The sequence below is a fragment of the Cydia strobilella genome, chromosome 3 (assembly GCF_947568885.1).
Source record: "Cydia strobilella chromosome 3, ilCydStro3.1, whole genome shotgun sequence".
Classification (NCBI taxonomy): domain Eukaryota; kingdom Metazoa; phylum Arthropoda; class Insecta; order Lepidoptera; family Tortricidae; genus Cydia; species Cydia strobilella.
The window spans coordinates 23,884,220-23,904,993 of NC_086043.1; the positions used below are offsets into that span (position 1 = coordinate 23,884,220).

The following is a 20,774-nucleotide window of genomic DNA, read 5'->3' on the forward strand; positions in this document are numbered from 1 at the left end:
ATAATAATAATTAAAATGTAGTACATCGGTCCCTCACTCTGCCGTGCGGCCCTGACCACCGGCAGCTTGGGCCCTGCCCCCGGCACCCTAGGTTAGGTTTTTTATAATGTGTTTATGTGTATTTTGTATTGTTTTGTAAGTATTTTTATATTTTACTTTTATATTCATAGTATAAATGACCTAGCCTAAGATGGAGAATAAATAAAGAGAAGATTAATATGTTAAATTTAAGATAAAATTTACTAGAATATTAAGATGTCAAAATTTACTATTTTTATTCATATTCATATAAATAATAATTTCATGTCAAAAGAGCAACAGGTAAAAAAATGTCGACATAATTATTTTAATTAATAATTTTGACCCATAGACGCACATGACGCGCACTAATAGCTAAGCAAGAAAGGAATTTCACGCCTCTGATACTTATGATTCTGTCCTAATGATTCTGGTTACGAAATTTAAAAAAAGTTAAATTATATGTTTGTTTAAAATTAAGTAAGCAAATAAACCATGAATGAAACAATAAAAATAATCAATCAAATTAATAACGAAAGTCAATACAACTGTTGACGTAATTCTATCTGCCTTTTATCCTCCATTATTTTTATTTGTTTTCAGCAGATTCAACAAGCCGTGAAACACAAATCAGCCCAATTAGAAACAATTACAAACACACACCGAAAACATTTCAATTTCAAATCTGTCACCGACCGAATAATTTGGCGAAACGAGGGACGTAGACCGAACCTACATACAGTACTACATACCGTAGGTACCTACATACAGTACTACATACCGTAGGTACCTACATACATACATAATCGTCTCATACATATATTATATATGTACGGGTCTGTAACAACACTCAACTGTTATCAAACTGGTGACAAATTGGTTAGAACGCATGCAATATAAAAAATATATTTTTACACAACTTTTATTTACATACAAGATATATACAGTGGTACTACGTAAACGAAATTAATAATTAGCTTAAATCTAAAATAGGCCCTTGAGGCATTGTACCAAGGATGCTGGCGGCATTTCCCCGCTGTATCGCAATGCTGATACGTTGTGCGAGAAAGCCGCCAGCTCTTCGGTCACCAGTTACGTCAAAGCGTCTGGTTGACCAACCAGACGCTTCGCGATTTCTGCAAACAACTTGTGCGCGCTGGGACCCCATGGACCTAGAGTTTCAACTCCAAAATATTTGGTTAAATAATTTGTGGTAATTATAGTTAGTGGAGCCCGCTGTTCCCAGACAATAATTTGTTTTAAGAAATTTAATGAAATCTAATTCTAATCATCTACTTTTCGTAAATATACACAACCAGAGCATATATTTGTACGTAAGATATTGTCTACCAGAAGATAGATAGATACTACTCGTAAATGACTACTGACTCAAAACGGAAACGACGCTCCCTATTGTCGTTGCTCTCATGAATACAACTGTCTCAATAGAAGTAATGCACCTATGTTGTACAATTGAGTTGAAGCTTACATCGAATGTTTGTGAAAATACTGACAATCTAATGTAATCCCAGTTATGCCGTTCTACTCGTATTGGATCGAACTGCGCTGTACGGCCAAGATTCTAATAGCAAAGATTCTATTGAATATACCAAATATCTGTCTATACTTAGTCGCTATCATACATCAAATCAAATTACTTATTTTATTAAATATTTTTACTTGTGTTCCGTATTAAGTAATGATAGAAACACAATCTTGAGAGAAATCTGTGATCTAGTCAAAGGGTTTCACATCGCAATGGAAGATAATAACTATAATAAGCTAAAAATGATTGAGCGTATGAAAAAATGATTGGGACATATTTTTAGCATTTATACTCCACATATTTTATTTAGGTGTTAAACATTTTGTGACCAATTGACCTTGAATAACTTCATGTTGACACAAGTTTTAGAATTATTGAGGATGTATCAAGTTTCCGACTTGTACAATTTTCTCCCATTTCGAGGTTAACCCCTTTCGGATAAAAGTATGTAACTGAATACACCTTACGAAGCTTTTCGTTAAAATAGGTTGTGCTAAAACAATACCCATCAAATGAAAAGTTCGGTTCGAATTTAAAAAATGAACGGGTCATTTCAGCCGTTTGTCAGAGGAGGCAGAGGAGCGTCACGTTGAAATGCGACGGGCGGAAAATTTGCCGAGCTCCTGTGGGATCACCATCGCCCTGTTTATTGTGTATTGTGTATATAAGAATACAAGGCAAAGAAATGTACCACACAATTGTTAGATCATAAATATGATAACGGTACCTGATTTATTGAAATCCAGTAACTTTTACCGTCGGTTAAAAAAACACAATTTAATCATTTTGTTTAACCTCTTGTATTATTTGTTTATTAGATATAAATGGATAGATAACATTAAGGATTGGACACTTACAAAATACGCAGCCACCCTCAAGAGATTAGCAAAGACCAGAAAGCTGAATGCCATGCTGACCGCCGACGCCCATTAGATGGGCATGGCACCAAAAGAAGAAGAAGATTATTTGTTTATCATCTTATCATTATCAATGACAATAACGATACAAACAGAAATTTAATAATGTCATTTGAAATGTAAAGGGTTTTGCCGAATACGCCGACGTTAGATTTTATTAAATTGCTTCATGAGTTAACGACTCTTTTAAAAACTAATAGAAATAAATATGTGAAGTTAGATCGGGTGAACACACACACGGGCCACAAGGCAAATTTGGCAAATCTGCCGATCCACTGATTTTCAAACATTTCACATGATCGATTTGGCAGCGAATCGGCTTGAACATTCCAGTGTTCTTAACTAAGTAACGTTTTGCATTTCAGGTACTTACCTACTACAACAGTTCTTGCATCCATATGTTTTCAGTAAGTGAAGCGAAGCGAAAACGATGTGTATTTCATCTTTCTTGTCTGATTTATTCAGCTGTATATTCTTTATTCAACAAAATGCAATCGGATGAATTACAAAAGAATAACAGAAAAAGGCAGCGTGCATATCGAATTCAAAGCCAGTCTCGTTTGAAACGGTATTTTTCATTTACGTTCGTAATTTAAACAAACATGTTTAAAGTGAACTGGAATTAACGGTTTCCTTTACGAAGCAGCACTAACAATCTTATTATCTAGTCCCTTCAGTTTATCTGAATTGAATTTTAAATAAGTATATTATTTTCAATCGGTGGTATCTTAAAGGCACAGACTAAATTAACTAACATAATAGTATAATAGACAGTTATCTTAAAAGAACTTTAATAATTGTAGCTTAAAGTTGTCAGTAACAATTTAGAAACAAATATGATAGAAATAATTAATGTTGATGGTGATATTAAATATTAAAGTGCATTTTAGAGTGCCAAAGAATATTTGACATTTAATTATCTTTTCGTCGAAAGCGAATAGACAACGCCAATAGACAACTTCAACTTCGAGTGTCAATAGACAACTTTGAATTGATTTTCATATAGCGTGTATCTTAACATTTTTCGTACCAGTTTGCTTGCAATTTGGTAGGTAATTAAACACAAAAGGCGATTTACTTTTTGCAGTTACTTTTTATACCACCTTCATTGATAACAGTTTTAGGGGCCACTCGTGCGCAGCGATCAGTGAAAGTGCTCCAGTTTTTCAAAGTGTACAAGAATTTCGCTGTATCGGCCACAGCTCCGACAGCCGTGATCGTCTAGTGGTTAGGACCCTACGTTGTGGCCGTAGTAACCCAGGTTCGAATCCTGGTCACGGCAGTGATGATACACTGTCACGGCGGAGCTATTTTTTTACTCTGCGCCTTATCGCCACAAAAACTGTTTTTAAACGTATGAAAAATACTTTTTAATACAGTTGCTCAAAAAGTGCTACTTTACGTAGCTGTTTAGCGTTCGCAAAGTTGGTTTTTGCAAACTAATAGTGCTTTTTACTTTTCCAACGTTTTAAAATTTAATACTGACCGTAATCGATACGTCCAGAAAAAAAATATACATTTTAATTTACACAAAATCTTCCACAACAATTAAAAACCAACTGTTTTATGGTAAATTCTAGTTACAAACTTAATAAACAACATGTATGTACGCATGTTTTGAGTTTTTGACTTTATAAATCCAGAAATTTCGTAATTTTATTGTAATGCGGTAGGCATTATCAGGTTTTGTACATAGGACTGTTATTAATTTTTAAGCTTTTTTCCATTTCGACTTGAAGTTTTAACTGATATGGCGCTTTTAAGAGTTTCTGCTTCATACGAGCCCATTATTTTTCAATGGATCGTAATTCAGAGCAGTTAGATTATAGTTATCACTTTCTTGGGTAATGAATGTGGTTTCCACTTCAGTTTACTATTTTGCATTTTTGTTAGGTACTTTAGTTTATTTGTAGGTCTTTATAGTTATTTTTTTAAAGACTGCTCATTGTTCATTTGAACGTTTTGCACTTTTGGCTAAATATAGTACAGATAGGATAATAGGCGTTTTTTGCAACGCATCTATAATGTATTATTATCTGTATTATTTATTAGAAAACCCGGGCTTATGACCATTTCCGGTCCGCCATGGTCTACCATCAGTTTCTTACAATTGTTTTAACACCCTTTGAACAGGTCTTACTAACTACATAGATTAACTTCTCTGCTAGTTTTTCGTGGAAATGCCTCGATTTTGTAAGTGTTCGTACAAAAATGTTTTATGTAGTCTTTTCTGTGATGGCGATATCTTCGAAAATGTAAACGAAAGAGATTTCTTTTTATAAAGAATAAGAAAACAGTTATTTTTTACATATAACAGTCTCCTTTTGGTCATAAGTGATGTGCGATGTGCAACCGCGCGGTGCGAATACAAACGAAATTTTTTTCCTGGACAAGCTTTAGCTTTCAAGACTTTCGACAAAAAAGGGAGAATAGAGATGGGACGGAAATCATTTAGTGTACTGGACAGTTAGAAACTTTTGTAAAAGAATGATGTCCTTTACGTCACGACGGAAAAACCCCACTTGGAAGTGAGAAGTTTATAACGGGTCATTTTCGAGAGTACATTCCAAGATGTATATTAACACAAGTCTACTAACCTCGTCGTGGCCAACAGAATTAGACTTAATAAACCTAATAACATACTTACAGGAGATTTTCTGTCAGTTTTCAGACCATTTCAGAACACCTTAATGAATGTGTATAAGGATTTTCTCTGAATTATAGTACCGTGAAACCACCCAACTATTTAAGTATAGTTCAGAACCTACGACGACTATGATCCACAAGTAGCTTTAGAACTCACTGCGATTAATTTCTTGCGGTTTCAGTCTTGAAAGTGGGTGCACTGCACCGCAAGAAATGAATCGCAGTGCGATCCGACCAATATACTTTTATTATTTGTGAATTTATTACCATTTATAAAAAATATTAAACCACAAAACTACGCCATTCAAATAATAGTCATGCCTAAACGTCCATAGTTGGGATTTTTTGTACTATAGTTGGGTTATATATTATGGTACCTATAACTGTAGACATCCCGTAGAAGTGAAGGTTAGTAATAATCTCTGTGGACAGACAGCGAAGTCATTAAGGGCGCAGCTGCGGTCACTTTGTGCGAGGACTGCTTCTTTGTTCTGTACTGAGTGGAGTTTTCCAGAAAACTTTATTATTAAATGTGACAAAAAGAGTTGAAATTGTAGTCGTCGTCGGACCAACCAAGCTAACTCTGCATGCCATTGGCAATGACAAAGTGAGGACATGTCATTATTATATTTCTTGTTTAGTGTTCCTGGAAGTGATAGATAGTGAAGTGATAGTTTAGAAGTTATACAATACAACTATTTTCAAGTAAAGACATATATATATATACGCGATAAAGCTACGCAGGTTCCAACCCTACACCTCTGACCCGAGAAGATTTAATTCCCTCCTACAATATAGAACCGGCAACAAACTCGGCGGGACACATGTTTTCAAAACATATATAAGAGGCCGGTGTCGATTTTAGTCGCAAAAATGTAAAATTGATAGATTTAGTCCGTGAAATTTTACACCTTTTGTTACCTAATTGAAATAACAAGTACTGGTTTCTATTAGCACGTCTTCTTATCTTACCTTTTATCAGATCAGTTTTTTGAAAACAGACTCACTAAATTAGTAATGTTTGCTTTTCTGATGGACGTTTAGGTAAACGCGCGTAAAGCACTGATTTTGTCGCTCTTATTTGTAAATTTCGTAAAGTTTGGACTGCTAAACATGGTAATTTTGTATTACACATATCCTGTACTTGACGTTTATCAGACTACATTTTTATTATTATGACTTTGAAGTAGTGTAAATGAAAGTTAGACGAAATCAATTTTCTCCAGAAATTACTTCAAAACAAGTGTCAATTTCTCTGAAAATCGACTTAATTTCAACGTAATTTTGATACTTAAACAAACTACAACATTTGCTGAAACTATACTTATACATCAATTTGTATAATTTACCACCATGATTTTTGCATGCATTACCGGTGACGCACGCTCGCGACCTCATTAATAAAAGGCAAGAGAAGACGTGCTAATATAAATCAATACTTGTTATTTAGATACTACGTAACAAAACGTGTATAATTTCAACGACTAAATCTATCAATTTTACATTTTTTTCTCCAAAATCGACTACGGCCTCTTATACTCAGAATCTATATTTATGTAAATCGGTTCAGCGGTTATTGAATCCCCATACAAACTATCTCTATACCAAATTTTTAAGCAGTATTAGAACACGCAAAAAACCATGCGAAATTTAAGTGGCGGGTGAGGTCGTATCAAAACCGATTCACAATAAAACCAATTGTTAAGTCTGAATCGGAGTCCCGCTATGAAAAGTTCGCACAGTAGGTGGTATTTATACCTGTTAATTACCTGGCCGTGATAAGTAATTAGTCGGTTGATTGGGCGGCGGAAATTCAATCCATTTTGTGGATTGTAAATTGTAAACCGTGTGATAGTGCACGCACTATAACAGTAGGGTAAACAAATACGATGTTTACCACCGCGACCCGGGTGGCCGAGCTATTGTAGGGATCTGCCGCAAATGCAGAGGACGCTGGTTCGACTGCCCTGCCCTGGGTTCTGGAGTCGTTGGTCACTTTTACTTTCTTATATGACATCTATTTAATTTTACGATGGTTTCGTTTCTCGCTTTTCTAACTAGCAATCCAAATACCTGATGATCATAAATAATGCCGCTGAGAAATTTGAGCGGAAATCTACCGAATATTCAATTTGGTATGACAGCTATAATAATTATAGACGCTGATCTTTGTAGTGGAGAGTTTAAAGTCGTGGGAGCCAAAAGCCTTAGGTTCTAACTCTAGCTTGGCAAATGCAGCAGACAGAGGTGCACTTAGCTAAGTGAAAAATATTATTACCCCGAACATTTTTATAAACTAATTTCGGGTAGTTTAGTGTTGTTTACTTAGATCTCCGTTGACATATTGCTGGGACGTCAATCTTTCCTTGACCACAGCTGGTGCAACTCAGCTGAATCGTCGGAATTTAAGTTAAAAACAATGAAATTAAATCGCGGTAGACCCGTTCGTATAATTAAACACCCTCGTTAAATAGGCATTTCAAAGTATTGCCTTACGCTTGTTTGCTGTGTTGATAGCTTTGTACTCTATCTTCGGCAGGAAATCGCTTTCATGTGTGACTCGAATGTGTCGTGATTAGATACTATTGGCAGAAACTATAGAAATAAGGCTATTTGAATTAAGAAGGTGTCGAAGTGTTGGGAACTACAAAAGATGTTACTTAGGGCCACTTGCACGTTCCAGGATTAGCCAACTAACTCGGAGTTAACCGTTTATACAGACAGGGTTAAACTGGACTGTGTAACTCCGGGTTATCTCCGAGTTAGTTGGCTAACCCTGGAACGCGCAGGTGCCCCTTAGCTGTCACGATTTGGGTTTGTAAAGATTTTTAAACTTTTGATTGTGTATTTTTAAGCAGTGTGGTTTATAAGCTGTTTGAGTATATTTCTACTGTTAAATGAGTCGCCATAATTGTAAAACTTATCTACCTATCCTCCTTCTAGCCCAACCTTACAAGAAAAAAGTCCAAAATTTGCTAATGAAGTTTGAACCCATAATGTAGGAAATATAGTTGATTTTGTTTTGTTTTATTTGTTTATTCGGATGATTGTTACCGTTATATTATGTTACAAATGTATTTCCGTTATTAAATAACAATTTATTGAAACTTATCTGACATACTCGCCAAATTCACAACTACTACTGCATTGGAGTTGTCATACCATAGCTGCTTGAATCAAGAATTAAGAAGCTTGACATTATATATATACCATTCATACCAACATAATGTAAGATTGAAACCTTCATTAGTAATGTATTTCACTTGAACGCCAAACTATAGCAAATACATTTGGGGCACTTTCGGTAAGTGGCTGGAGGCTGGTATTGTGTTGTATTTTATTGAAAGGAATATGTTATTTCCCCGATTTCCTGCGTCGCCAGAATTATATGTATTATTCATCCTTACGAGGATTCCTGTAAATGTACAGGAAATAATTCAATAGGATTTCGAAAGGAGGGTCGCTATATTTCATAAAGTGAAGTGAACTAATACTGATATTTATTTTAATTTATTTATTTTATTATATTTATTTATTTATAGATTTAGATTTATTTATTTCATAATATTAAATTACATTATAAATTATTTTAACTTAATCTATACGAACAAGTTTGGGAACAAATCAAATTATTTTATTAAATATTTTGATTTGTGTTTTTTAAGTAGTCACACTTTTTTTTAATTTATATATAGTAGTGTGTGTGACTACTTAAAAAACACAAATCAAAATATTTAATAAAATAATTTGATTTGTTCCCAAACTTGTTCATAGATGGCAGCACCAGTCTCTCTCGCTACAACGTAAATCCGTAAGGAGTTCGTGTAGGAGGTGCAAGCGCGCACTGCTTGCCCTTAGAGCTGGTCAAAGACGCCTAGTCTTACTAAGATGGCATATAGTCGAGAAATTCGGACGGGCACCGCCGTGGCGGGGTGGCCTAGGGGTTCAGCCGCGATAGCTAAAGATGCCGGTTCGAATCCGGCCTTCACCACTGGAGGGCTTCGTCACTTTTTCTTTAATATATGACATTTATTACAGTTTTTAATCTATACGAATTTATATTATGATCGTCACTAATTATATACAAATGTCAATACAGATAAAAATTCATCACAAAGTCAAATAAATATTGGGAAATAAATATACAATGTCAATAATAGCATGGTATGGTGCTATTTTAATGTAAATCCTGTGCTTTGGTGTAATACTGTTAAACTATGTGTAAAGTTTAATAAATAAAATAGAGGAGACCGAGGTGAGTTAAAGCAGAGGTAGGTTGAAACTTTTACAAGTAGGTACCCCATTGCATTCACCAAGACGATCGTAAATGTCGTATCAAAACCAGTTCAAGAGCATAACAAATGGTAAATTAGAAAAAGCTCCTGGCCAGGCCTGGCTGGCTGATGGCGTAGGTACCCTGTTCTGACAGTCATTATTATTAGGGTCAACCTCTTCGCTGATTGGTCTATTCAGCTGCCTGTCAGCCACAGCGGCGAGATCAACCGTTATAATAATAATATTATTGGAAGGTTAGGTACTGGGAAACAGGCAAGTTGCTTCATTAATGGGTAGATTGCTTGATACCAGGCAAGTGGGTGAAACATTGTTCTAGGCCGTTTTTTAATTTATCATTGAAGTTAACTTTAAGCATTGTAAAGATTTTGACCTTAGTTTTCTGTGTAATTTGTATTGATGAGCTGAAGAAAAGTTACCGAAATTGCAAAATTTCTACTTTTTTATTTGGGAATTGAGAGCTTCCTTTAAAATTTTCCTGAGACTTCCGAGAAACTTTCTAACTTTTTGGAAAGCTTCTGCAAATTTAGCTAAATTAGTAATTTCACTTACGTATTTTTAGTCACTCGCGCAACATGTTTCGGAGAGCCTAGGTCTCCATTTTCAAGCACTAACAGTGCCTGAGTGAGTAGTAGCGGTCACGACGGGCGGATCTTACCAATAATTTTTAAAAACTCCTTTTTTTAAATCGGTCAAAAATAGCTCGTACAAAATATCTTAATAAGAGAATGTTATTATACTGAATCGATAGAGCAATCAACTCGCCCGGGCTCGTCTAGCGATCGGAACCCTTTGTGCATAACCTTCGGCCAAATTGGATCGTGTGGCGACACCTTTATAGTGGACTAGCGGAGGGATGACTTTGAAAGCCCGCGATCTACTCGGTTCTTTTGAAATAGAACCTTGTTCGTTGTGGGATAAAGTTGAATATTGGATGTTGTTGCGAATTGTGTCGACGTAGGATGTAATCCTAAACTTATATTGACAGTCACAGGATTGGTCGAAAAAGAAGCCCATTGCCGAATCGATACTCAAACCGCTCAAACGTGCTGGTAAATTTAAATTTTGGTTGATCCTAGACAAAATTATATCATATTGTGAGTTAAAACAACGTATCTATGAAACATCTCTAGTAGGTTATATTATATATTAACGTTGTATCTAAAATTTATGATTTGTTTATATTTCAAGTGTTCAATAGCCGCAGAGATAAAGATCCTTTGCGTCGACACTGGGATGAACTGAAATGAAGATATCACATGCTTTTTGAATATCTACATTTCAGTAAAGTAAAATCAGAATAAGATACAGCCGCTAACAACGCTCGCTGGCTGTTATGCGGCCGCCACTGCACGTGACGTGACGTGGCTGTATATGGCTAGCTCGCTGCTCGGTTTAGATATCTAACAAGTTTAGACAAGCACACCAAAGGCAATTTTTGACCCGAACACATATTTATACAATATTTTTTAGAAGATAATTCAACATCTGTAATTGTTACAAACGATTAAGAGCTACAAGCAACACCTTTGGTAAATAAATATTCTGGAATTAACAGATTTTTGATTTACATTTACGCCTACAAATTTTCGAAAATATTTTTTGCGGCCTCCTAGCCTAATCGGTAGTGAGGTAGTGACCCTTTTTAGTGTTTCCTAGTCACCTAGAAACCCTCGCCATGTCTATCTGTCTGTCTGTCCGAGGCTTTGCTCCGTGATCGTTAGTACTAGAAAGCTGCAATTTGGCATGCATACAAATCATGCATTGCGACAATACGGTAAAATAAAAACTATATTTTTTTTTCTAGGATACCCTACCTCCCATAGACATAGACGTAATTTATTGGTAATACGTAAAGTATTGATAAGGTATTGGTATTAGTAAGGTAATTTATTGGTAAGGTATTTTATTTATTTATTTATTTTTTATTGGTGCGATCATTTTGTACCTTAGTACAAAATGATATTGATACCCCACCTCTAACTTTTGAACCATGGGTGCAAAAAATATGAAAAAATCGTGAAACAAAAGCTTAATAAATACTTTCAATGAAAACTATACCAAATATGATCGGACAAGTCGTTTTTGAGTTATTGCAAAAAATCTTCTTTTCTTATAAATTAAAAGATGTACAAAGCGCTGCAAGCTGCAAAGGTATACTCCCTAATGCTTGAATGATACTTACTAAAAGCCCCCGTTTGTTCTATTTTGACAGGATGGTAACTACGAAACCCTGCACTGAGCATGGCCCGACATGCTCTTGGCCGATTATTCTTAGTTTCAAATTGAATACTTTGTATTAATTTATAAATTACGCTTGTGACCTCTTACTGACATACTTTAACCCGCACATAATTTACGGCATCCCAGTATTTCTAACTAAAATAACAACAACGCAATAGAAACTTTCCTATTGTCGCGTGTAAGTTTTATACTTATTTAACTTACAAATGGTGCAAAAAACTCCGAGCCGCAAGAACTTCAGGGCTATAACAAGTAGAACCGCAGATTGCGCGCAAGTTAACGTGAATTTGAATACAATTGAACATCGTTTGGAGACCCATTTTGACACTCCTTCAACTCAATAACTTTTGTCTATACTTAAATTGAATTTCATACATAAAGTTACAAGTTAATTTGTAAATTAAAGGAAACGATTATTTACATACTTGGACAAGGTTCCAACTTGCCACCCTTTTAAACACCGGTCCGGTAAGGTGAAGGTACCTAAAGGTACTACTACTGTTCGCTGTAGGGGCTGTAGGGCCATTAACACCTGAGCATCGTGCATCGGGCCAATAAATCATTTTTATCGGACTCTAGCTCGCAATCGTGGGGCTTATGGCGAGCGTAAGTTGTGATGCATAGACATAGTATATACAAGTAGTTATAGACGCGCCACCGAGCGACCGGGGGTAAGAGAAAGTATATTCATATAATATTTGGGCAGCATAGGATTTTTTCTCTTTCACTCTTATAAATTTCGGTATTTCGCCATCGCCGCCTACCTATGATGCCATCCGGTCGGTGATAAGGACAAAGCATGGCACTATTTTCTCTTTCCTCTTATAGAAATCGCAATAACTATCTTTCTCTATCAAAGAGTGTCAGGCGCTTGTTGTGATGCGTGCATCAGTAGCAGCGATGTTTTACTATCGATAGATTTATGTGTAAGTAAATAACTATATATATATAGTACCTAATTAAGCTAACTTAATAAAAAAACAATGTAAACGCAACACGATAATCCATGTAGGTACTAACTGACTGACTTGATAAACAATGAAAAATCGACACGACACACTTAATTCTGCAGCTTACTGTACCAGACATAGATATAGGATATAGGCACGGAATCCATACTTATCCATACCAGGGCTCGGAACCGGTATTTTTTAAAAACCCCGAAATAGCCCAATATATTGAATTTTTTTATGCTCATTACGTAGGACTGAATCATGTATTTAGGAAACAATTTTGCATTATTAAAACGTCCCATTAAAAATGAAATTATAAACAAAAGAACGAATAAGAACGTAATAATACCGGTATTTTTGTATGGAGCAAATACCGGTTTCCGACCCCTGATCCATACTAATCCATACCAATATTAAAATATTATAAATGCGAAGTGTGTCTGTCTGTCTGCTACCTCTTCATGCTTAAACCGCTGAACCGATTTAGTTGAAATAATAATTTGGTATAGAGATAGTTTGAGTCCCGGGGGTACATATGGCAGTTTTTATCCCAGAAGCCATCCTTTAAGGAGGTGAAAAGGGGGGGGTGGAAGTTTGTATGGGGAATTGATAAAAAGCAGATTGGAATAAAAATAAGCTACCCAAATTACTAACTCCATGCAAACGAAGTCGCGGGCAAAAGCTAGTACTGTATAGGTATGTTACGTAAATGTTCATGCCAAGTTTCATATAATTTAAGCATTTCGTTTTAATGAGAGCGAAACCTGCGTAACTTCGATTGTATGGGAGCTGGAACATGAGGGCCTACCGCGAACCACGTTTGACGTGTTGCCTCTCTGTCGCACTTGTAAATTCGTACGTAAGTGTGACAGGGAGGCAACACGTCAAACGTGGTTCGCGGTAGGCCCTCTGGCTTTGACGGCGGGTTCCTGTGACTCTTTACTGACCTTATGTCTTTGCAATATGACATACAAATTGTCAATTAACAGCGTGGGTACAAACGGGAATACAAGTATAATCAGTAAAATTATTTGTGTCAGTTTTGAAGTCGATTCAAAGAAGTTATTCTCCAAGATGTGTACCCGCGCCCAATCTATAAACCCTACTCAATTTAAGAATAAAATGACGAATGGCCGACCGCAGCCACAAAATTTAATTTGAACGCCGCTCAGACTTCGCATTGTTCAAATTTAAAGAAAACAAACCGAAGGACGAAAGGTTTTTATAACTTCAAGTTCATGAGAGATTAAGGCCTCAAAATATTCGAAGAAAAAGTATTCAAATAAAACTAAAACAAACAATGTGTCCTCGGTGAAAAGAAAATGGCTTTTTCATAATGAAAACTCAGTCAATCCGTGCGTGGGTATCCAAACAGCGGTTCAATAGCAGGATTATGATCTGACGTCAGACTTTGAAACGTAAAATATATGGTACCTACCAATTCAATATCAATATCAATGCAGCGCACATGAATCTTTATTTTGAAGATTGAAAAAAAGTGCAAAATACATTTTAATGCATTAAAAAACAAAACATAAAAAAATTGAACTCAAATTAATTGAACAAGATTAAAAACAGAATAGCTATTTATGCAACAAGTGCGGAAAGTGTATGATTTCCGACGAGTGGATTTTTTTTCACGAGCGAGCAAAGCGAGCGAGTGTATAAAGGAATACTAGTCGGAAATCATCTTTACGCACGTGTATCATACAATGTTTTACTATGCATTGTGCGAGTGAATAAAAAAACATATCATGGCAAATAAGTTTAATTGTTAAAAAATTGAAAACAAAAAGCACTAGTGCGGAAAAGTGCTCTTTTCCGCACTAGTGCGAGAAAGTAGTACTTTCCGCATGACATGGCTCCGTAGGAAACGCACTTTTCGAGCACATGCATTGTAAAGTAACTAACGACAAACAAAATAAAAGTAGCGCATTGTGTAATCATTGTTTTTAAAAGTTTGTCGTCTATAAAATTACGTTGTTTCCTTCAATTTGCCTGTTTGATCTCCGGTCCCTTTTTGACGTTTCATTTCATTAAAGTGTCAAGTTGCGCCGAGGTCGCGGGCGGGCAAAGTTGGCACGCTTCTCTTGAGTTAGTCACGTCACACACCTACAGCTATAGCAGCTACCAGGCTTGGTGGAGGTCGACATGTTTCCAATAGTTCAGTTTGACCACGTCAACTTCTCGTTTATCGCTAACTTTACCTTATAGTTAGTATCAGAAGTTGCTAAGAGTGGGATGTTCCAAATAATCTGGGCACAGCTTCATTGATGAAAGAGATTAAGAGTCACACGAATCTAAGCGCCGCCATACAATCGAAGTTACGCTCTCATTTTAAAACGACATTTTGAAATGATATGAAATTTGACATTAACATTCAAGTAATATATACTCGCATCTAGTACAAGTTAGTTGCTAGCAACTAGCAATTGTAATACCTACAAATTAGAGCTAGTACAAAACTACAAACAGCAACAATCCTAACTGTACATGTACATCGATTTATTAGTAAGAGCGTGTCACATATTTTTACGGCCTTCGAAGAGTAACATGTTATTGCAGGTGAGTGTAAAGTTAACAGTGTGGGCGAGGGTACCAGACATAGATGCATGTCGAATATCGTGTAAAATGAGTGCATAAATAACTGTATGGGAGCGGCATTTTGACGGCACATTAGTGTGACTCTTAACTCTTAAGTGCGTGTGTAAGTCAGTCGGTCAGTACGGCTACCATGAGTTCCGTAAATGACAGTCGAAAGTGAGAAAGTTAAGGAAAATGTATGGAGTAATTGTACAGTGCCTCTACCGGTCACGTAAAAAACTAAAAAAATCAACTGGCACCATGAGTCACAAACGTTTTAACGTGAGTTTTCGATACATGCCTAACTTCACACCTATAACGTTCTCTTTCTAACTATATAACAAAAACTGAGCCAGAATTATTCTAGGTAAATACTTTACGCCGTTTACGCGAATAAACGTGACAGCTGTCATCGAAAAATACGTGCGTTTTCGATGTGACATTTTCTGTCAACTTAAAAACAACAATATTTGAACGAAATATTTTTATTCGGATGTTTATTACCGTTTTATCATGTTACAAATGCATTTCCGTCTTTAAATTATCGTTTAAATGCTTAGTTAATCATTGTAGTTTTATCACTACTTACCTAAAACACACGAAAAAACAGAAGTATTTGAACGTACGCTAAGAGTGTCAAACAGTCAAACAAGAGGCAAGTGCCCGTTTAGAAAATAATATTAAAATAAATAACTACACTGTGTAAAGTTCGGTCGAATTAAACGCCTTATATTAAAACTTTTGTTCCTCCAAGAAAACAACCCCACAAATATAATGATGGAGTGTTATTGTAAGGCCTAATCCTATCAGACAACCTGCCATGTCTGTCCATCGATGTCTTTATGATGTCTCGATACCTTTTCAAAATGCAAGGTAAATATACCATATGATTAGTGACGAATGTATAAAGTATGAATGTGTACCTATAATGCTTAACGTAGGTAGCAGTAAACTTACTAAATAACCTATAAACTTATTCTTTTTCAGGAGTATAAAAACAATGATAGTAGCTGATGAAACTTGGTAACTTAAGTAACAGCTATGGAACTGTATGATCACAGCCACATCATCCGATGTGGCCGAATGTGCAGTATTCTGGATGTGACCTGGCCAGTAAACATCATTACACATTCAGAAATTATAACAACAGGAAGATATCTGAAGAATATAGTGTTATACAGTGCTTTTTAAAAACTAAATAAGAACTAAAAATATGTTGGTAGTGAAAGTTAGATGTATAGTTGATAAATCACCTAAACCTGAGTAATCTTTAGGTACTTTAAGTGCTTCGAACTACATATCAATGCAATTTGTAAATAAAATAGGCCACAGGCAACTCTGGAAATTCTAAAAATGTTATATAGTCATAGAGGTAGATTATGCTAGATATTTAACTTTGTGAACACGCTAGAAAAATGATGTACCTTCTGGAACGCAACAATATTTCCAAGGTTGTAATAAATAATAATAAAAGAAGTGGTATTTTTTGTTTAATAGGTTTGTAGCATATTTGGTAAGTATGTACAACTAACAGTAATAACTACATCTCATACTAACTTCATATATAAGTATATAAATAAGACTATATGAGATTTGATAATTTAGATTATCATAGTAATACCATTTTTGTTTGCTTTTGCGTGGATCTAATCTGCTTGTCATTAGACCCAGTTCACACATACAGTTTCTGATACAGAAAATCATGTGTAATCAAAACAACACTATGGTTTAGCAAGAGGTGCATAACATTTAAAACTCGCGTTTTGAACACATATTAAATTAGGCCCCATTCGCACGAGAGCTTAAAAAGCGTCGCGTTAAAACCCGACGTTGGAGCTTTTTTACCGTTTCTGATATTTGTGTTCATATGAACGCTTAAAAATCACTTGTGAGTCGTACTCCCTGCAGTCCCTGCCTTGTGGAAGTGTAGTAATAAAAACACGCGTCATTTTTTAAGTAGTTTATTTCCGTATTCCGGTAAAAATGGTCGGGACTCGATTTCTTGAATTAATAATTCGGGATCGAGCTCCCACATAGTTATTTGTTACGAATGGTACGATATGCGTTATGTATTCAAACGCGTCTCGGCAGAGCCATGACGATTGACACCAAAGATTGACACTCGACAGCCATCTGACAGCAGCGCCGGCGCTTTTATAACGCTTGTGGGAACAGATACACGGAGTTCCGTATGCTCAATTCAATTTACGGCCAACGCTCAACGCCGAAAATCGAACAGTGCTCGATAAAAACCGGCCAAGTGCGAGTCGGACTCGCGCACCGAGGGTTCCGTACATTACACAATTTAAACAATGTATTTTTGTATTTAATTTTGTATTTAAACAGTGTAGTTACAGGGGGGGGGGGGGGGGACATTTACTACTTTGGAAGTGTCTCTCGCGCAAACTATTCAGTTTAGAAAGATATGATATTAGAAACCTCAATATCATTTTTTAAAGACCTATCCATAGATACCCCACACCCCACACGTATGGGTTTGATGAAAAAAAAATTTGAGTTTCAGTTCTAAATTTTTTTTTTCTATTTTTGTGTGAAAATCTTAATGCAGTTCACAACATACATGTACTTACCAAGTTTTAACATTATAGTTTTTATAATTTCGGAAAAAAGTGGCTCTGACATACGGACGGACAGACAGACAGACAGACATGACGAATCCATAAGGGTTCCGTTTTTTGCCATTTGGCTACGGAACCCTAAAAAGCGCCGCGCTTAAAAACCGCCTTCGTGTGAATACATACATGGTTATCCATTTGTCATTCAAACGCTTTTTTAACGCGCGTTGAAAAAACTCTCGTGCGTATGGGGCCTTATTTACCGACTATTGTTGGTTAAACCAAATTGGCAGTAAATAAGAACAAAAAAACTATACTCATCCTTTTCTTTTGGGTGCTAGTACCAGTGAAAGACAAAGATAGTATGATTCTCTCTGTCTATGTTTGAAATGAGCATGAATCTAGATTCATGTTTGACAAACTATAGCAATTTTATTTGGTATGAAGTTAGCTGCATAGTTCGTGTTTAATAATCAACTTCAAGTATATTATTATTTAGTCGACGTGGCCTTGTTCAGTTACGCGTTTGTACTTACAATAAAATTTGTCCTCTAATTTGTTTGTAAAACTTATGAAAGTGGCTACATTAACTATGGATGAAGTCGTTTCTTGTGAAGGGAAGGGATGTGTCCACGTATTACTCAACGAAGGCAAGGTAAAATCGTTAAACTTTGTAGAAAAACGGGATATCATTTCCGCGCCAAAATCAACACACGACTTTTGTATTCTCAGATAAGTCAGTCGCATAAGAGAAAATTCTGTACGGCTGTTTACAAAACACAAGGGATTGTTGTTGCCTGCAACTTGCAAACTTCGGTGTTCGCGGTAGGCCCTGATATGTTTGTAAAATTATATCTAGTAGTAGTATGAGTATGCCCTGTGCGCTATGATTAGCTGGCCTCGATACGCTAGGAAATTCATTTGAGTACAAAGAGTGAAGATACAGTTATTACGAAAACATAATCTTTCGGCTTCCCTTACTCCAAAACTCTAGGCACGCCACTGATGATTTAGCCCAGAATTTTGAATTCAGAGAATTATAAACATTATATGATACCTTAAATAATATTATTAATATTAAATTAACAATAAACACATACATATATACAAGAAAGTAAATTACGTTGACCGCGTAGACGTGAGTAAATATGTCAATGTCAAAACTGGTAGTTTGCTAAGGATTTCGATAGGTAATTTACCGTTTACTCATACGTTTGATATTTAGTTCTTTAGGTGACACCTAGAGGCGCTGTACAATACTCCGATATAATTCTTGCTCTGTTTTTTAGTATACTTAGAAAGGGTCAGCATCGTTTGCAGTGGAGTGAAGTTGGGCACATAATACGTAAACCGACGTAAATATGTGACGTACGGCGCGTTTATTCACTTAAAGTAAGTGAAATTTACTCTGGCAACTGATGGTAGAGGTACAGGACTCAGTAGACGTACATCGTATTATGATTCGTTCTCGAAGAGCACGAAGGTTACCTCACCCAGGCGCAATTTTACTCGCTACGCTGCGAGCAATATTACTGGTATGCGTTCTAATTTAATTTACCTTTATTAGATTTGGTGTGTGACGTGTTATAATAATCTGTAGTGACGTTTAACAGAATCTAGTACATATTTAGGTAGGTGCTTTTGCTGCTTTCTGCTTTTTAATTCCATCTCTAGATTTTTGTTTAACGGTAAAAAATAGCGCGTTTTACCGGTGAATTCCTCGTAAATATCGTATATCGTATGTAATAAAATTTGATCCCCAATTTCTTATAAAACCCCAAAGAAGATTATCCCCAGATAAAAATATACGCGTAATGTATTGGATCGTTACAAATAGCCGCGAGTGGTTTCGGAATTTCGTGTTCTTTGAGAGAATTTTGTCGTGTGTTTGGTTCGGGACCGGGTAGGGTGTTGTTCACGGTGAAAAGGCGGTTAATTCAAAATGATATATGTTGGTCTTCGCCCGTATCGCTCACTTGCGCCATTAAATGTATGAACAAGTATGAGCAAAATGCACGCAAAAATTATTACAAACTGACATCATTTAGATATCAAAATGTATGTTTGTATTGGCCTCCTGATTGCATTTCGCCAGTAGTATAGTATAATCAGTCAGTGTGAGCCGCTAAAGCTGATTGGTGCTCACGATCATGCAAGATCGTATTAAAATAACACGAAACGCATATCATGTTTTTAAATGAGAATTGGCCTCTGTGATCAAATATTCGTACCTACGAGCATTCATATTGTTCCTTTGATTGGTGGATCGGATGAATTGATTGGTTCATTTGTGTCGCTTCCCTGATTACGTGTAATTGGCAAAATTGTTTGTAAGTAAAAAATGTTGACATTTTATTGGTGTAAAGCGATCTCGTTTATTGCGAAAGTGTATATGAGATCAACTGCATTAAAAGTTACAGTACGCAGCACCCGCTGCCAAAAATCCGCTCCCATACAATCGAAGTAACGCTCTTATTTTTAAACGTATTTTAAGCGGCTTTTTGGCGACGGGTTCGTGTGACTCTTGAGAGACAATCTTACACAGATCGACCGAGTCCCGCACCCGCAGTAAGCTCTCAAGAAGAAAAATGCACAGCAACAACTTTACAAACATGTTTTTATCTCACCGGGACTACAAATTCACTTTAGTGTTCTAAAAGCTCACTTTAGTGTTCTGAACAAGAAAGTTCGCAAAATAGAACATTTAAGCCCCTTCTAGAGCACAGAGTCCTTGCTGTAATATAAGTACAGTCTACGTAAATAGTAGATTGTACAACAAGGGCATAAAGCGATCCATTTTTATACGGGGCAATAGTCGAGGATAAAAATGGACATTTATGCAGGCATACAGGTTTATTTAATTAAGCTTTTTTAATTGACTAAGTAAACTTTATATTATAAGAAAATTGTTTATCCAAAATCCGATCGCTCTCTAAAATTATGTCACATATATTGTAACTAGCCCTAGCACAGGCCCCGGTCTTTTTGGGCTGTTACT

The 20,774-nt window shown here is 36.0% G+C and overlaps 1 protein-coding gene and 1 non-coding gene across 2 annotated transcripts in view; both read left to right on the top strand.

Annotated features, from left to right (window-relative positions):
• LOC134756159 (galanin receptor type 3) overlaps positions 1 to 20,774 on the top strand; it is a 62,879-nt gene that overhangs the window by 21,465 nt on the left and 20,640 nt on the right. The window lies entirely within an intron of this gene.
• Trnah-gug (transfer RNA histidin (anticodon GUG)) lies at positions 3,692 to 3,763 on the top strand. The gene has a single exon. It is a non-coding gene; the product is annotated as a tRNA-His (tRNA).